Below are 9,901 nucleotides of genomic sequence, written 5' to 3' on the forward strand. Positions count from 1 at the left end.
TTACCGCCTTATGCCCTTACTGGGCTGATCTCTGGAGGAAAGTTTTCTTTACTGATTACAAATGTTTATCTTCCTCCAGGAGGGTTAATTGCTGAACTCACTTCTAGATGGGAATCCCTAGAAGATTTTTTACTATCCGGTTATCTCAAGTTTCCAAATGTTCGATCTATTATAGGAGGCGATTTGAATGCCCGCATAGCCTCAAATCGGGAGGCTCTTATAAAGTCCAAATGGTGGGTTGACCCCGGTTCTCAAAACTATGATTTAGACCATATCCCCCCCCCAAGAATTTCTAAGGATGTAAAGGCTAATGAAGCAGGAGTGATACTTTATCAGATTGCCACTCGCCTAAATTTAATAATATTAAACGGCAGATGTCCTCCTGATATACCGGGACCAAAATCAAATAGTGTCCTAGATTATGTTTTGGTTTCTCGAGATCTATTTCTGAATGTTGCCCTCTTCAAAATTGATAATGCTCAATTCAGTGACCATCTACCTCTGATAGTTAAGTTATGTGTTGACTGGCAGCTGACTAAGCGTTCCCATCCAATCTGGGTGAACGAGGAGCCGACTACCAAAATAAGGGCGACTAAATGGTCTCCCGCCCTTGCCCAAAGATATGCAGATTTTATCCAAAAAGAACTTCTTGGGGTCCAGCCGGACATAGGACTGCCTGACAGGAGTTTTAACTTGTTTTTTTAATTCATCTGTGTATAGTGGTAATAAGGATTTTAAACTTGGCGCCTCTTGGTTCAACTCCTCCTGTAAACAAGCCAGACTCCGTCTACGTACTATATATAAGGAATATAAACTTTCTGGTGCTTCTACTTTACCTCCAGCCTACTCCCAGGCTAAAACAGCATACAAACAGGCCCAGAAAATGGCCAAACGGGAGTGGCAATTAAATCGCTGGCAGGCGGACTTCCGGTGTGAGCGCCATTCCGTTTAGTCGGGAGCTGTTTCGGTTCCGAGACAGCGCCAGTGTTTTCGGGGATTGGAGCAACCGCAACCGCGCTGCGGGCTCCGTTAAACCTCGGGAGGAGTGTCCCGAGGGCTTGGGTTCTAGCAGGCGCCAGACGTGCCGACCTTGCTCTCGAGCAACCCTTGTAAAAGGGAGGCTTGAGCGAGCGGGTCTCCAGTACGGCGCTGAACAGCCATCGCTAACCGAAGACACGAAGCAGCAGGTACTGCCAGATTTTGAGCGCTCCGCTTTTCTTCAATCTGGATCTAAAACAAGGACTCTGTAAGTACGGAGCTTAATCTGAACCTAAAGTGTGGAAATTTGGCTTACGGAGAGAGATTTAAAATGAAGAAGTCCGTCTCTCTCTGTTGCAAGACTGTGGAGCTGGAATTGCAAGGGGACTTTTGTTTTAAAGGAAGCTGCTGGGTCTGCTTTGCTCTTTGTTCTCTGATTCTGTCTTGTGGCCACCTGGTGTTTACTTTTAGGATTGTTTTGGGTCTGGCTTACTGTGACTCATTGTGACTGAGGTGACCTTGAGTTCCCAGCAGCAGAGTGTTTTGGAAATGCAAGAGATAACTCCGACTACAAAGGCAAGAGTAAAAAAAGAGGAGCAAAAGGAAGAATTGAAGAGAAAAGCCTCTGTTTCAAAAAGCATTGAAGAGCAAATGCTTGCTGCTATTGAAAAAGTCAATGCCAATCTTCAGGCTGTTGCAGAGAAATTACAAAGTGATATTAAAGAATCATCAGATAGATTGGACAATTCGATTCGAGCTGTTGATAAGACGGTGAAGGAGAACACTGCGGCGATTGATAGGATTGGGAAAGAGGTCAAAGTCCTTAAAAAAGAATCAGAGGAATTTAAAGAAAAAATTAAGACTGTGGAATATAAACTTGAAAGTGTTGATCCAGAAAAAATTCAGAGGCTTGAATCTCAACAAAGAGACGTGCAAGAATCTCTTGCTTTTCTGCAACTGAAGGAGAGAGAGACGAACCTAAGATTGAGACATCTTCCCGAGTTGGAGCAAGATAGTTTGAAGGACTACATAATCAAAGAATTTTCCGCATTCTGGGAGCTGGAAGAAAATGATTTGGCAGCATTCATAGTGAAGGCCTATAGATTTGGAGCCAAAGGAAAGAAGAACCCAAAGATAGTGAATGATTGTATGGTTGTGTTCCAGAATAGACAACAGAGAGACCAGATCCTTGATTTTCATTATAAGAAGAACCTCGTGGTCCAACAGAAATCGGTCATCATTTATAAGGACGTCCCACGTTACTTTCTGAATTTGAGATTTAATTACAACGATTTATCAACCGAACTGCGTGCAAGAAGGATCCCCTTCAGCTGGGAATTTCCAGAATACCTAACTTTCAAGTATAAAGAAAGGAGAGTGAGAATTAGATCATTTGAAGACAAGAAGAAATTATTGGACAAACACGCAGCAGATTTCAAAGGATCTTCATTGGACCCTGCAAGATTGTACCCAGCTGGACCAGGGGGATCAGGCCCAGGAGAAGAATTAGAAGGAGCGATGGGAGGCAGTGCGAAGTAAGATGACGTTGAAAGTGTTGACATGGAATGTTCACAGTTTGAACAAGAGGCCGAAGTGATACAGAGTATACCACGCACTAGAAAGGAAGAATCTGGACTTAATTTGTCTACAGGAGACCCATGTAATTCGGCACCACAGAAGGATTTTACAGAATAAAAAATTAGGCCAAGAATTTATATCATCGGACAAAGTTAAGAAGAGAGGAGTTGCACTTCCGGCGAGGTCGCCATTACCGGCGGTCGAGGGTTGTCTCGGCTACGAGATGACCCTGGCTTCCCCAGGGGCTAGGAGCTTCGCTACCGCGCAGCGGGCTCCGTTAAGCCGCGGGTCGAGCGTCCCACAGTGCGGGCCCCATTGTGCTGACCCTTTCTCCGGTTCCCCTTGTAAAAGGGGCGAAGGAGTGAAAGGGCAACAGCGCGGGGCTGTGGAGGTTTGCCCCAGCCGGGGAAGCTAAGTGGCGGCTGCCGCCGAGGATGAGTGCCTCGTTCTGACCTAACTGAAGGAAAAAAATAGAAGAACCCCGTAAACTGTAAGTACGGAGTTTAATTGGCTACAAAACTGATTTAATTGGCTTTTGGGGAGAAACGTTAAAAAGGAAGCCCGTTTCTCTCCCTGTTTATCAGAAGAAAAGTAACAGTGTATCTAGCTGTTGCTGCACTTGGCTGATACAATGTTTTTATTGTTGCTTTTATTGAAGTTTGATCTGTTAAAATCCCTGTTAGGGGAGGATTGAGACTTTTGAAGTGTTTCTTCTCAAAATCGGTGGATTATAAAGACACAATTTTTGCACCCTGATTGGGGGGAAATGGCGGCTGTAATTTGACACTTGAAGATGGAAAAGTACTGAACTTTGTTATTTCCTGCCTACTTCTGCCTTTTTTGGTTTCGCTTTTAAAATGACTGTAGATCCGGGTATGACCCAAGGACAAAGGACAATTCTTTGGAAATTAGAACTGTTGAACAAGAAATTAGAACTGTTGAATCAGAATGTTGATGAAATATTTTTTGGGACTGGTAATTTTGCTGAGAACTCTGCTAAGGAACTTGAGGAATTAACTACGCAACTCCAGGAAGAAGAAAAACCCTGTCGGTGTGAGAGGCCAAGGGTTGGACATAGACATATTATAACGGTTTTCTGGGGTGAGAGCCCAGAAATCCAGGAACAACAATTCTGGGAATTACAATTAAAAGCTGATCTGAAGATTGAGATGGAGATGCTGGATGATGATGTATCATATCTTTTGAAGAGTTCTGCAAGAATGTTTTGGGACAAGGCTTTGGCTTTTGGATACAAGGAAAAAGATGACATTCTGGACATTGGTTATGGAAAGGGTTGGGGGGAAGTCTGGGGGGTGACTCCGAGAGGGGGAGAAAAAATGGTAAGAAGAGGGGTAGGGTGGGAGAATTTAGAAGTGTAATCAGGACGGCTAATCATGGTACCCCGAAGTCAGAGTGCTAAAAGTTGTTTTGGAATAGAGAAGAGATATTTGGATTGTTTTTAATGAAGGATAGTTTAATACTTTATAAGGTATGAATTAGAAATATCAGCAGCAGTTTTAGTGAAATAAGAGATAGATAAGATTATAAGAAGTTAAGTTTTGTATTAAGAAGTTATATTTTGATATTTGGATGTTAAATGATATAAGATTTTAGAGATGAAGATTATGAATTTAGGTGAATGAATTGTTAAGATAGATAGAAAGTTACTAAAGTAAACTAGAATGTAAAGCAGAGGAGAGAACGGGGGAAGTCCCCCTAATTAGATTGGAAACAAGATTATAACTAAACTGATGGAGTGTTGGTGTTCCGGTGTAGGTATGTATTTTCTTTTATTTATGTTCTTTTTTGTATTTGTTTTTTTTGTGTGTATTGTATTTGTATGTTTTGATGTGGAAAACCAATAAATTCTTGTTAAAAAAAAGAAGAGAGGAGTTGTGATTTATGCAAAAGAGAAGTATAATCCAAGACAGTTGTTCAAGGATGAAGAAGGGAGATATATTGCAATTGAAATTAAGGTACAAGGTGACAAATATTTGATTCTGGGACTTTATGCACCAAATGATGGAAAGTCAATTTTCTATGAAAAGATCCATGACATTCTTTTGGACTATTTAGATTATAATATTGTTTGCCTCAGAGATTTCAATGGGGCAGTTTCTACTTTGATGGATAGGTCACAAAGGACTAAAATTACAAATGAAGGGAAACTGCCCAAAACCTTTTTCGATATGGTGGATAATTTGGACTTGATAGATGCATGGAGATTGAAGAATCCAACAGAAACTGAGGCAACATATTTTCAGAACCACAGAAGTCATGGTCAAGGCTAGATTATATTTGGATTTCTAGAGCATTGGCACCTAAACTACAGAAGGCAGAAATCTGCCCCAAGACTTGTTCCGATCATAATGCTGTACAATTGGATTTAAAAATTTTCTCCAAGGATTCTTTTAGATGGAGAATGGATGATGCGTTGCTGAGAGATCCCAAGGTAACGGAAGAAGCCGCGAAAAAGATGAGAGAGTATTTTCAGATAAATTTGAATACACAAGTAGAGAAAAGAATTGTTTGGGACGCAAGTAAGGTGGTGATGAGAGGGTTCCTTATAAGGGAAAAAGCTAAAAAGAAGAAGGAACAAAATCTGGAAAAAGAAAGATTGTTGGACCAAATAAAAGAGAAAGAGAAGAAATTAAGAGGTTACCCGAAAAATCAACAAATTCAGAAAGAAATAAAGATCTTGCAGTCCCAATATGCGAAAATATTAAACCAAGAAATCGAATGGAAAATTAGGCTGATGAAACAGAAAACTTTTGATTCAGCTAACAAATGTAGGAAAATGTTGGCTTGGCAGTTAAAGAAGAGACAGAAACTGAATACCATCACCAATTTAAAGGTTAAAGACAAGAATGTGGAGAATCCAGAGGAGATTAGAAAATGTTTTCAGAAATTTTATAAACAATTGTACAAGGAAGAGAAAGTAGAGGAGAAAGTTATTGAACAATTCTTGGAAAAGAATGGATTGCATAAAGTCCCAGAAGAGAAAGCATCAATACTCAACCACCCGATTACAAACCAAGAGATGGAGGATGCAATTAATAAAATGCAGATAGGAAAGGCCCCAGGACCAGATGGACTGACTGCAAAGTATTATAAGTCCCTGAAAGATTGGTTAATCCAGCCGTTGAAGGATGTATGTAATGGACTGTTGGAGGGAGGGAGGGCACCAGACTCATGGAAAGAAGCGTATATCACTTTAATTTTGAAACTAGATTCAGAAAAAACATTAATGAAGAATTACCGACCAATATCACTATTGAATGTGGACTATAAAATTTTTGCAAATGTCATGGCTACAAGGCTAAAAAGAGTGTTGAAGGAATATATCCACAAAGACCAAGCAGGTTTTTTACCTGGAAGACATATGAATAGTAACACAAGGAATATTGTGGATATATTGGAAAGGTTGGAAAAAGAATATAAACACTGAAGCAGCACTGATGTTTATTGATGCAGAGAAGGCCTTTGACAATATCTCTTGGAGTTTTATGAAGAAAAATCTAGAAAAGATGGAGGTCGGCCAAAGATTTATGAATGGCATAAATGCCATTTATAAAGAACAAAAAGCAAAAATTATAATAAATAATGTGATAGCAGAAGAAATTAGAATTGAAAAGGGAACGAGACAAGGGTGCCCTATCTACCCTCTACTTTTTATAACGGTCCTGGAGGTCCTTTTGAACATGATTAGAATGGACAAGCAGATAAAAGGAATAAGGGTGGGAGAGAAAGAATACAAATTGAGAGCCTTTGCCAATGATTTGGTTTTATCCCTACAAGATCCGGAAACCAGTGTGCCTAAAACATCAGAGATAATCGATTCATTTGGACAAGTAGCAGGATTTAAGTTGAACAAAGCAATAACTAAAGTGCTGACAAAAAATATGGTACCTATGCAGGTACAGAAATTACAAGACCAAACAGGACTAAGTTTTGTTAATAAGGTAAAATATCTAGGGGTGAATTTGACACTGAAGAATCTAAACCTGTTCAAGGTTAATTATGAAAAACTATGGAATGAAATAAAAGAGACCTGGAGATATGGACTAGACTAAAGCTGTCTTTGATGGGCAGAATAGCAGCAATAAAAATGAACGTATTGCCAAAGATGTTGTTTCTATTCCAAGTACTTCCGATTATAGACAAGTTGGATTGTTTCAGAAGATGGCAAAAGGACTTATCTAAATTTATCTGGCAGGGGAAGAAACCCAGAATAAAATACAAGATTTTGACAGATTCTAAAGAAAGAGGTGGATTCTCACTGCCAGACTTAAGAATTTATTTTGAGGCTGCAGCCTTTTGCTGGTTAAAAGAATGCTTCAAGTTAGAAAATACGGATGTGCTGGACTTGGAAGGACATGATAATGTGTTTGGCTGGCATGCCTATCTTTGGTATGACAAAGTTAAAGCCCACAAAGCTTTTAAAAACCATATTATTAGGAATGCCTTGTATCAGGTTTGGACTCGGAACAAAGATTTATTGGAGAGAAAGACCCCTAGATGGCTGTCACCAGTGGAGGCTAAGGCCTATAAGAGACCAGTCGTTCAGTCATGTCCGACTCTTCGTGACCCCATGGACCAGAGCACGCCAGGCACCCCTATCCTCCACTGCCTCCCGCAGTTTGGTCAGACTCATGTTGGTAGCTTCGAGAACACTGTCCAACCATCTCATCCTCTGTCGTCCCCTTCTCCTTGTGCCCTCCATCTTTTCCAACATCAGGGTCTTTTCCAGGGAGTCTTCTCTTCTCATGAGGTGGCCAAAGTACTGGAGCCTCAGCTTCAGGATCTGTCCTTCCAGTGGAACATTATGACATCGCATACTAGTGGACAAAGTAACATCAGCAAACTCTTTCGTTGCACCAGAACGTCTACCACCAACTAAATCTGCAACAAAATTCCATAGTTTTCGATCATATTACCAGATAATGGAATGGTCATGCCACAAAGAGGGTTTACGACCTAATGACTGGGGTTGGATGATAAAGGAGGACAACCAGCTTCACCCTGTGGTGTCAGACATGGCCCCTGCACCTGAAAGTCTTTTGAAAGTTATCCACTGTAACTGCACCACTGGTTGTTGTACATTCTGTTGCACGTGCAAAAAAAAATAGTTTTCCATGTTCAACAGCTTGTGGTCAGTGCCAGACCATTGGTTGTGAAAATGTGTTGTTGATTGAACATTGTTCTGATATAGAAGATGATATGGATGACTGATGTCTGCTTTCGTTATTTGTAATACATAATAAAAGTTCTGGTTCAAGCGCCTTATTGTGACCTTGTTTCAATGTACCATTGCTTTCACTTTGTTGTTTTTAGCAAACATTTAAATACAGAAATTATGTAGCCTAATAACTAGATCAATGACAACTTTGTATTATTTTCCCTGACGTTTGGTAACAACAGTTAAAAAACATAGGATATACACAATCAAGTTTAGAAAACTAATCGAAATACAATACAATTGATATAGCAGGTCGGCCATTTTGAAATCACGATTTCACAGTGTTCCTGTCATTTAATTTTGTCTAATTTTTAATATGTTATTCTACACCCAATTCTCATAAAAATGCCATTAATAGCGTTTATGTTGCAATTTTGCCCAGGTCATTTTGTATATTGACCGGACTATATTGACATCAGTCAGGTGCCTTTGCAGGACTCTTTCTGCCGAGAACATTTCTGCTTTGACAAACCTTCAGGAAAGCTCAGATACTTGGATCATGGTGCTGATACGCCAAGGTTGCAGATTCGAACCCTATATGGCATAGCTGCCTATTCCTGCATTGCAGGGGGCTGGACTAGATGATCCTCGGGGTCCCTTCAAACTCTGTGATTCTAAGGCCTGGCCAGATGCTTAGAAAGCCGATGTCTTAATCTGTTTTTAGTTGATTGCTGGCTTTATTCTTTGATTGTTCTGAAGAGTTGCATTTAACAATAGATTTATTGACTGACTCTCTTCACCAATTGCTCTCAGGTTTGTTTGGTTTTGTGTGTGTGTGTGTGCAATAAATAAAACTCCACAGGGGTGCTGCAGGTTTCCACCTAGGGCCAAAAGTGGGGCTCCCCAATGGGGCAGGCCCTGGGAACCAGAGAATGACTTTGAGCCACAGAATTGTAGTGTTGTGTGGGACCCCCAAGGGTCATCCAGCCCAACCCTCTGCAGTGCAGGAGTCCAGTGCCAACATTTGGGGAAAACACCCATATCCCTCTAGGGTAATTCATTGCAGCGGTCACCAAATAGCCCTCTTCCTCTACCACCTTCAGGTGCCTTCCCCTGCCCGAGAAGCGAGGCAGGGTTTAAGGAATCTCCCTTGCCTGCCTTCATTCCCCCTGCTCACAATGTAAATAAACCAATGTAGGTAAATAAACCAGAAAATAACATTTTTAACTGTATATTATTTTTCCTTCTTTTAATAATTTCAATGGTGGGGGGGCTGACAAAAAATTTTTTGCACCTGGGTACCAAATTCCCTTGCTACACCCCTGCGCCTAGGGTCTTCTACTTCCATTTGGGTGCAGTCCTTCACCCCCAGAAGGGAAGACCCCAAAAGGATGGTTACCTGTTGGATCCCCCTTGTGGTGGGCAGCCCACTGCCTGCAACATGCCTGGCTTCTCTCCCCATCTGGAAACACAACCTGAGGGTGCACTGAGTCCATTTTTCCTGTTTCTTAGCAGTGCCGGCCAATTAACACTGTTGCATACAACAAACTGCTTCTTTGTGTTTCCTTAATAACTTGGCTGTCATGCCAAGATGTTGCTGCTGGATTTCTCTGTCAGAAACCACAGAGACATCTCTTAAGGTGGTGGGCTTGGCTGATAAAAGTTGCTCTCCGAATAGAGCCAATGGTATTCAGAATGTTACACAAAATGCACTGATGGAATCAATCAATTAATATTATAGGTAAAACTTATAACCAAAAGAACAACAAAGAAACTTAAGGGATGCTTCAGGAAGCATTGGGGGCAGCACAGAACGTAGTCTGGGGCCGCAGGCAAGCTGCCCAGCTCTGTCCTGCAAGAATCCCCCACACTGGCTGTTGTGTAGTGGGTTCTGGTAGCAATAAGTCCAGCAACACTTCTTAGTGAACAGCTCTTTATTATAAGGGATAAGACAAGACTGGGGAATAGGGGGTAGGGAAAGCTCTATTTATAGACACATTGGGACAGAGGGAAAAGATACATTTTAGCGGGAACCAATAATATTCAAACTTTCCGGCGGGACCCAATCAGGCTGTGGATTGTGATTGTACTCTTCAAATTGACCAATAACATTACTTTACCCGGCTGACAGAATATCTTATTTAATACACAACACTGGCTGACAGC

Source organism: Lacerta agilis, chromosome 2 (assembly GCF_009819535.1).
Source record: "Lacerta agilis isolate rLacAgi1 chromosome 2, rLacAgi1.pri, whole genome shotgun sequence".
Classification (NCBI taxonomy): Eukaryota; Metazoa; Chordata; class Lepidosauria; order Squamata; family Lacertidae; genus Lacerta; species Lacerta agilis.